At 49.0% G+C, this 9,145-nt stretch overlaps 1 pseudogene; it reads right to left on the reverse strand.

Annotated features, from left to right (window-relative positions):
- Window positions 1-3,980: 3,980 nt before the first annotated feature.
- LOC119358434 lies at window positions 3,981-6,763 on the reverse strand (annotated as a pseudogene).
- Between the last annotated feature and the right edge of the window lie 2,382 nt (window positions 6,764-9,145).

A 9,145-nucleotide genomic window follows, 5' to 3' on the forward strand; every position in this document is an offset into this window, starting at 1 on the left:
TGGGCCTACATGGGCCTTAGTGGAGAAGAGGAGGGGCGGCCAGGGTAGGCCGCACGCCAACTCCACCTCTAGTCCGAATTGCACAAGGAGGGGGGCAGCGCCCCCCTTTCCTTCCTTTCTCCCTCCTCCTTCCCCCTTCTCCTACTCCAACTAGGAAAGGAGGGAGTCCTACTCCCGGTGGGAGTAGGACTCCTCCTGGCGCGCCTCCTCCTGGCCGGCCGCCTCTCCCTCCCTTGCTACTTTATATACGGGGGCAGGGGGGCACCCCCATAGACACAATAATTGATCTCTTGATCTCTTAGCCGTGTGCGGTGCCCCCTCCACCATAATCCACCTCGATAATATCATAGTGGTGCTTAGGCGAAGCCCTGCATCGGTAGAACATCATCATCGTCACCATGCCGTCGTGCTGACGGAACTCTCCCTCAAAGCTCGGCTGGATCGGAGTTCGAGGTACGTCATCGAGCTGAACGTGTGCTGAACTCGGAGGTGCCGTGCGTTCGGTACTTGATCGGTCGGATCGTGAAGACATACGACTACATCAACCGCGTTGTGCTAACGCTTCCGCTTTCGGTCTACGAGGGTACGTGGACAACACTCTCCCCTCTCGTTGCTATGCATCACCATGATCTTGTGTGTGCGTAGGATTTTTTTTTTGAAATTACTACGTTCCCCAACAGAAACGGGCAGCCAGATCAAGGTGTGTGCAATATACGGCATACAGTTTGCTCCGCTGAACCGTTTGCAATGATCGAGGTGAACACAAATGATTCGGTGTAACAAGATGTGTGTGATACCCGACAAACAGGTCGGTAATCAGAATTGTGTGCGATCATTATAGACAACACATACGGTCTTTTTTTGTGAATTGTGTGCTCGTCAGGGCACACAGTTCAACAAACCAACCTGTGGGCGATAATGTAGAAGATCTCTGAGGAATACGTGTTATTAACCATCTATGATGAGATTGACAGGATAAACAGAGATAGCAAATTAATATGAGCGAACGAAAACAGAGATATATACAGTCTGCTTAATTTACTCCTTATTGTTGTTGTTGTTGGATGGCCCCGCGACATCGTCTTGGCGAGGACGCTTCTTCCGCTGACTGTTGGCTTTTCATTGCCGCCGCCGTCATCATCGTCGTTGTTGTCGTCGTCCTCCTCCTCCTCGTTCGACCATTCCTCCTCCTCATCACCGTCGTCCTCTTCTTCGTCCTCTGACGGCTCCTCGTCCGTCTGGTTGTCGTCTGAAACTCTGGAGGCGGCATCCCTTCCATGATCCGGATATAATCAAGCTCTGGGCTCGACGCTGGACTCATGGAAGACGAGCGGGACGATTCCGATGTTGACCTATCATCGGGCATCAGGCTGCTGGCCGAGCTGTGCTTGACATGGCTGCGGTCATATAAAAACCGCGAGAAAGCGAGATTGCAGAGTGTGTGCAAGTGTGTAGCGCGGCCTGCCGTGGACGATGAAGATGGTGAACACTTAGGAGGGGTATGTAGAGACGAGGAAATGCCAATTGAAGCGGGGCTTGACGTATTATCTAACCGCTGATATAATCAACCACAATTATTTGTACCCAGTCGTTCCAAATTCTTGGGGTTGCGCAGGACTCCTATTGGTTGATTTCTTTTTTCAGGACAAAAATAAAGAATGAGTTTCGGGGATATGCACCGGTACCGGTACGAACGGAGTAGGACAGTTGGCAAGCTATACATTGAGCTCTTCTTATTGATAAAGCCAGCAATAATCAAACTACAAAGGAAAAGAAAAAAAGACAAAGGAAAATATCTGCACAAATCTTCGCGTAATATCAATGGCATAGGACCTAGATGTGCATTACTTATAGCACATCTAGATGTGCTTTAGCAATACTGTCAAACAAAATCCCTAATCATCATTGCAAACAACGCATAGAACATGTCTAATGCGACAACCACAACTACACATGCTAGTTCCTTCTTGTCTCTTGCTTTCATCTGTTGCCTGTGATTGATTCTTTCTTATACTTCATCGTACTAGATTGTACATTCCAGATCAGCCAGTCTCTTTTTCAACTTTACGTTATCTTCTGAGAGCTTGGTGATAACACTCTGAGCCCTGCAATGCCATTTTTCATCCAGCCAGTTAACAAAGGCACAAGCCTCATATCCCTGCCAATATTAAATAGTCCCCTAAGGGGCAACTAAGAAACCGTCTGCCAATGTCGAATCCCTCCGTGCATACACGTCGAGCGGGAGTGTGCCCGTGCACACAACTCAGCTTTTGGTACTTCTTGGTGGCACAAAACTCGGAGTCAAACTCGTGTTGCAGGAGTCTGGAGTCATGCTCCGGATCCGGCGGCATATCACTTTCCTGATGGGGGAGGGGGATCATTCAGGATGGATTCAGCAAGGAGCTACTTTGGATATGCTAAAAAAGATCGGGATGGATTGAAACCTGATAGGACGATTCGGATCCGTAGTACACCTGCCTTCTGATGACCTTAGGCAAGTGCTCGGCGGTGACCGCCCTCGTGGCGGTGATACGAGCAGGAGAGCAGCTGCACCGAAACCATCATCACCACTCGTCCGCATTCCCCCAATGTCAGGGCCACGCGAGGGAATTTGGAGGCTATTTAGGGATTTGTGGGGAAACTGTGTGGATAAGCTAATGCTCGGGAACTACTTATGGCACTATATTATGTATATGGCACACTCTTTATACATGTCATTTGTGTTAGGTATTACAACGTCACACACGATTACCGCACCAAACCGTGTAGGAAGACAACGTAGGTGAGACACGGTTGCCGTTACATAACCGTATGTGATGTACTACCCTGTATATATAATCGAGTTACAGTGATACCGTGTAAACAACGGCTCCGCGGATATCCGTCAAAAAATAAAACAGCCGCTCTGCGGATATCCGTCAAAAAATAAAACAGCCGCTCTACATATAGAGATGGCGGCGGCGGCCTAAGCAGCGACTACCGGAGAAGAGGTCAATCCTTGGTCGGTGGGCGGTGGCGGCGTCATAGGAGGTCAATCCTCGGTCTGCGGCGGGAGATAGGAGGAGCTCAACCATCGAGGTCGGCCGCGGCGTGATTCGAGCACATCCATCGCGGTCAATGGCGGGATAGTGAAGGTCGAACTTCAGGCGGCAGCCGCACTAAGCTTTGCTCCTCGACCCTCCTGTCTCGGCGTGCCGCCGCGTCGCGCTTCTCTGTCTGTTGGGTGGAGGTCGCCACGCGGCTAATTAATTAAAGTATTCTTTTCGTCAGTCGCTTAATGAAGGTATTCAATTCTTAAGAGTAGTGTTGTACTAGTACTCTGCGTGTAAATTGACTGGCCATTAATTTTTGTGCAAAGGAAGAACCAGCGGGTGGTCTCCTTGGCCAAATTATTTGGTGAAAACACCCACCCCGACGCCGACCAAAGTCTTGGAGGAGATGACGACGAGACTCAACATGGCCAAGATACTGACAGCCAAGACACCCAGGGCCAAGACTTTGAAGGAGCCAATGGTGTTGACAGCGATGGAGAGCCATTGAAGTTTGAAGAAGAGCTAGAGGCGCAAGGCGCAAGGTTTTGGGTGGTCGAGAGTTGTCGGATGCGTGCGTGGCAGCAGTCCAGATACCCGCAAAGCCCTCTTTCCCCTCGGTTTGCGGGAAAAAGGACGTCCGAACGGTCTAGCGGAGGGATACAAGACCGTGTCGAATGGCAAAACACGTGCGGACCGGCAGTCCGGATGGATGCGGGTGGTTTCAGCGCCTCGTGTTGGAGAGGCCCTTAAGCCATCTCCAACGGCAAATCTTAAACCTACATCATCAAATGTTCGCACATATGTGAATGCAAGGTCCTTAGATACTAGATAGATATGCAGATATTCAAGCACAATGCTAACAAGAGGATGAGAGGACTACCAGATACACATGCTCGTGCATGACTGTTGAGTGATCATACCTGGACCGCGGTATACGTTGTCTCGTTGCTAATGTTGCAGTTCAATACTTTCTGCTCCTTGGAGCATAGTGATAACCTTTGTTATCTGAGGACTCTTGGTGCGGTCAGGGTTCACACAGATTAGACCAACATGCATACATCTCTTTATTTGTTCGCATTCTGTTCCTAGGGATCGATATCCCAATGACATCTGTAGCACATTCTTCCTCCATCGTGTCTGTGAAACATAGATATCTCCATTTGGAAATGTGAGACAAAATTCCCTTACAAGCTCAATAAATCGTCTAGTCTCTGTGTCCCGTTACTACCTCCATGATTATTACACCCAAAATGAATATGTCCGACTTTGGAGTAATTGTGCCTCCATGTAGGAATTCTGGTGCCATGTATGTAACCACTGAATCATATCAAGAATATAATTTTGTTTACTTAAAAGAACATATTCTGCTTATGAAATAACAGTAATTGATTAAAAAGTGGCATTAACTCACAATTACTGTTTCTTTCTCCCATGGGCCGGAGAAAATATCCTGTTTATTTATACTTAAAAGGCCGGAGGAGGACGAAGCGTGGCCAGAGAGAGAATGCTGTGGTGTGGTGAGGGGAACTCTGATACACTATTTTGAACAAGAACACGGCCCGCCATCAGCCATCCCTGACGAAGCGCGCGTGGGTCAACGTGGCAGCAGAGTCACTATCGTACCTGGCCGCAAAGTCAGCCACCCCGGACGAAGCGCGCTTGGGTCAACGTGGAACTCTGATACACCCACCCCATTCCCTCCTGTCTCGCAAAACCCTTCCGCCCTCCCACCATGGCCGACGAGCCGTACCCGCTGCTACCCCCATTTCCACTACCACCATACCCGCCATGACCGCCTGTGCCGTGGCCCCGAAGAAGACGAAGAAGGTGTGCGGAGGAGACGGCCGCCAAGTCGGCGAAGCGAGCCGGTCGAAGGAGGCGAGGCAAGGAGAAAGGACAGTGGCGGAGACAGGGGGGGACCAGCAGGGGCCCTGGCCCCCCCTAAGATCACTGATTTGCTGGTAATTAGTAGATGAACAGTGTGCAATTTATACGAAAATACATGTAGTAGTATTGTTTGGCCCCTGTTATGAAGAGTTTGAGTCATTTGGCCCCCCTGATCCATAATTCCTGGCTCCGCCACTGAGAAAGGAGATGCCTCAATGGCAGTCGCCGAGCCGTAGTCGCAGCCTTTCAGGCAAAGGCCGCTGATGCGAAAAACAAGGCCCTCATCGCCAAGGCCGCGCAAAGAGGCCCTCCTGATGCTAGGGTGCCGCAGTGAGCCGACCCTTCTCGCCGCCGTTGCTGCGGCCACAACCAGCTTTGCCTCATCGACGGCCCGCCCGCTGCTTCCCGAGTCGCCACGCATGTCAACAACGCCGCCGACGTACGGGTTCCTTCCCGGACCCGACCCGACCGTGTCCTGTTTCTCCACGTGGCCTCGAGACGGCTGACCGGAAACAGGTGACAACGTGCCGGACTTCTACGCGGTGCCCCCCATTGACCTCAACGCCACCCTTGTGGCTGGCCAGTCCACCGAGACGCAAAGAAAGCACCCGCGGGTGGGCTCCCTAGCTATTTTTCCCGTGCCCGCGACCTGTTTGGTGAAACGCCCACCCCAACGCCGATCGAAGTCTTGGAGGAGATGAAGACGAGACTCAAGACGTCCAAGATGCTGACAGCCAAGACACACAAGGCCAAGAAGGCCACAACCAATACAATGATGGCCAAGATTCCAAAGGAGGCGAGTGTGTCGACATCGACGGAGAGTCATTGAAGTTTGCGGAACAACTAGAGGCACAAGGAGCAATGTTTTGGGTGGACCAAGGTTGTCGGACGCGTGCGTGATAGCGGTCCGGACATCTGCAAAGCCCCATTCCCCCTCCCGGTTTGCGGGAAAAAGTACGTCTAGACTGGTCAACGCAGGGATACAGGACCGCGTTGGATGTCAAAACACGTCTGGACCATACGGTCTAGACCGATGCGGACGGTTTGAGGGTCCGTGTTGGAGATGCCCTTAGGCCATTTCCAACGGTAAATATCAAACCGATCATCATCAAATGTTCGCGCATATTTCAGATGTACACCACCACTTTTCAGACATTTCAACTCTGTTTTTCCCTCTTTATCCATGGAGAGAGAGAGAGAGAGAGAGGGGTTGTGGGCTGGGCCTGCATGACTTTTTGATGAGCCTGGATGTGTCCGTGGAGTCTTCTTTTCTTCCTTCATTTGATGACAGAGTAGGGGATTCTGAAGTTCATCCTGTTCATGCACAAAACGGGGGCAGGTGTTCACGTTGAAGGCCTGAAAATGTAGAGACAGTCTCATCCAGACATATGAGGGTGGAGTACGAATCCACGTTGGAGATGCCCTAGGATATGTTAGGCGCCAACCAATTGCTAGCCAATTTTAGGATTCACCCTCATGTAAAAATACTAGTGACATGTAACCACTGGATCACACCATGAATACAATTTTGGAGTGTTAAAGTGATTGTAAGCACATAATTACTGAAAGCTTTGGTATTAAGAACTTGCACCAACTTACAATGTTCCAACACAAGATGAAGTGCAAACAGTTTTTTGTTTATCAAGTAGTCTTGACAGACCAAAGTCGGTGATTTTCGGCACCATATCATCATCGAGCAATATGTTCGCAGGCTTCAAGTCTAAGTGAATAATAGGCTTATCTGTTTGGTCGTGGGGGTAACATAAACCAAAGCAAACCCCCTTGATCATTTTGTAGCATGTGCTCCAATCAAGTTCTGAAGATTCATCATGATTTTTAACCATAAGAAAAGCATCCTAACACTATGACTGTTGTTCTCTAGATAATACATGCGAAAGGGCTAGAAATTTTCACTATAAGTTTTCATTGATTCCAAGACCAACGTGTGAATAAAATTCATTTTTCTATGATCTAAGTTTCCCAAACTTCATATTGAATGTCGTACGTACCTGATATATACTCGCTCCATCCTAAAATATACTAACTTTAGTATACAGTTGTATTAAAGTTGAGACATTTATTTTGGAACTGAGAGAGTACTTATCAAGACTTCCCTTGGATAAATACTCCAAGCAAAGTAACCTTTCCGGTGACTCTCTGCAAAAACATGTTTCCCTTGTACTCTAAACACTCATTTCGTGTTTCGTAGCAGTACTCTGAATACTCCAAACAGAAACTCAGTCAGTAGAGCGCCACTGGCTGGCTGCATATCCAAGGCTCATGAAGAAGGATGATTCCTTGAGCACGCACTCCGGGTGATGTCATGTGTAACTGCAATCACCATGCCATCAAATCAAATCAATAACACGCTTCACATTCGCCACAGGAGCAGAGCAGTCCCAGCACAGTCCAAAGGCAGAGGAAGCCAAGGTCCAGTACCATCATCATACTGAACGTTACACAGTCCAAAGGCAGAACGTCTCGGACTAGAAGCAGCGTTCCTCTGCAATTATAGGAACAAATATTCCAACAGTTGAGCAATGAAATCCTTTTAACCCTAAAAAAAAGAAGAAGCAGCGTTGCATTGCGTAGTCGTCGCACTCCAAGAGGCCAAACAAAAAAAAAATTGTCTGGAGTTCAGGACGAACAACGCAATTGGTTCGGTTCAGATTAGTGATGCTCTTTTTTTTTGCGCGGGAGATTAGTGATGCTCTTAACAAGTGAGGTACTCGACAGCGACCTGATGCTCACGTACAAACATAGTTGCACGCCATGTCGAGCACGGCAGGGGCCGGGCGCTGCGTCCGTCCAAGTCCGGCATGGAGCCATGCAACACGGCGCGGCGCGGCCGGTTGCCGACCACAGTAGCTCCGCCGAACGCGCGCTTGGGATAGGCGGGAACCGGCCGGGCATGGAAGATCGACAGGTGGAGCCGGTCAGAGGCGCGAAGCAGTCCGTCGTAGTGTGGCAGGGCCTCTGCTCTATATTTTGTTACGCTACAGCGGGCCAGTCCTATATGACGCCTGCGCGCGTCATATAGCTGAGGCTTCGCCGAAGACTCCTCCAGAGGGCCCGGCCTAGTAACGGCTGTTCTGTTTCTGTTCTTTTCCTTTTTTTTTTCACTTTTCATACCTTGGGTTTTCTATGTTTTTGTTGTTTCCTTTAATTTTACACATTTTCTTTTCTTATAGGTTTGGCAATATGTGGTGAACCCTTTTCCCAATATACAGTGAACTATTGTTTTCCAACACACACTGAATATTTTTTATAATATATTATAAACATTATTTTTGGTACATTGAACATTTTTTTAATATACGATGAAATTTTAAATCTTACAGCATAATGTAAGACATTTTTTGACATTGCACTATAGTTAAAAAGACGTCTTACATTATGAGGCGGAGGGACTAGAAAAAACAGCTCAATTGTCAAGGTAGAACAAAGAACACTAGAAGTAAAAAATAAATCTAGATCCGTAGACCACCTAGCGACGACTACTAGCACTGGAGGGAGCCAAAGCCGTGCCGCCGGCTTCGCCCCTCCCTCATCAGAGCCGGGCAAACTTTGTTGTAGTAGACAGACGGAAAATCGTCGTGCTAAGGCCTCATAAGACCAACACACAAGAACATCATCCACCGCCGATGAAGAGAAGCGTAGATCAGAAGGATCCAACCTGTAGACACATGAACACAAGATCCACGTGGATCCACCGAAGACAAACTCCGATCGAATCCTGCTAGATCTGCCGGAGGCAAAACCTCCACACGCCCTTCGACGATGCTACAAACATCACCGAGACGAGGAGAACCTTATTCCATCTGCAGAGAGCCGCCGCCGATTCACCTCTCTAAGCAGGACACATAATGAAAAACAGAGCCCTCCCGCCGGTAAGGGCCAGGATGCAGCACACATCCATGGCCCTAAGACCACAAAGACAAGGTAGACCGGCGGCGGCACCGTCGGGAGGCACAAGAAACCCTAGCGAAGCGGTCCTCTTTCTTCCCGTGGAAGAAAGAAAACACGTTCAACTAGATTTTTTTGGTGACTGATTACATTTTGTTTTTGACCTCCTTTCAACACAGTCGCCCCTCTTGGTTCCTCGGGTCGGTGTCACTTAGACTAGTTTTGATGTTGTTTCCCGAACATTGGCAACAGAGCAGTGCATACAGAGTTTAGGTCTGTGCGCGAGTGATGTGTGTTTTTCTGTAGTAGTGTCCACCGAC

The sequence above is a fragment of the Triticum dicoccoides genome, chromosome 2A (genome assembly GCF_002162155.2).
Source record: "Triticum dicoccoides isolate Atlit2015 ecotype Zavitan chromosome 2A, WEW_v2.0, whole genome shotgun sequence".
NCBI lineage: Eukaryota > Viridiplantae > Streptophyta > Magnoliopsida > Poales > Poaceae > Triticum > Triticum dicoccoides.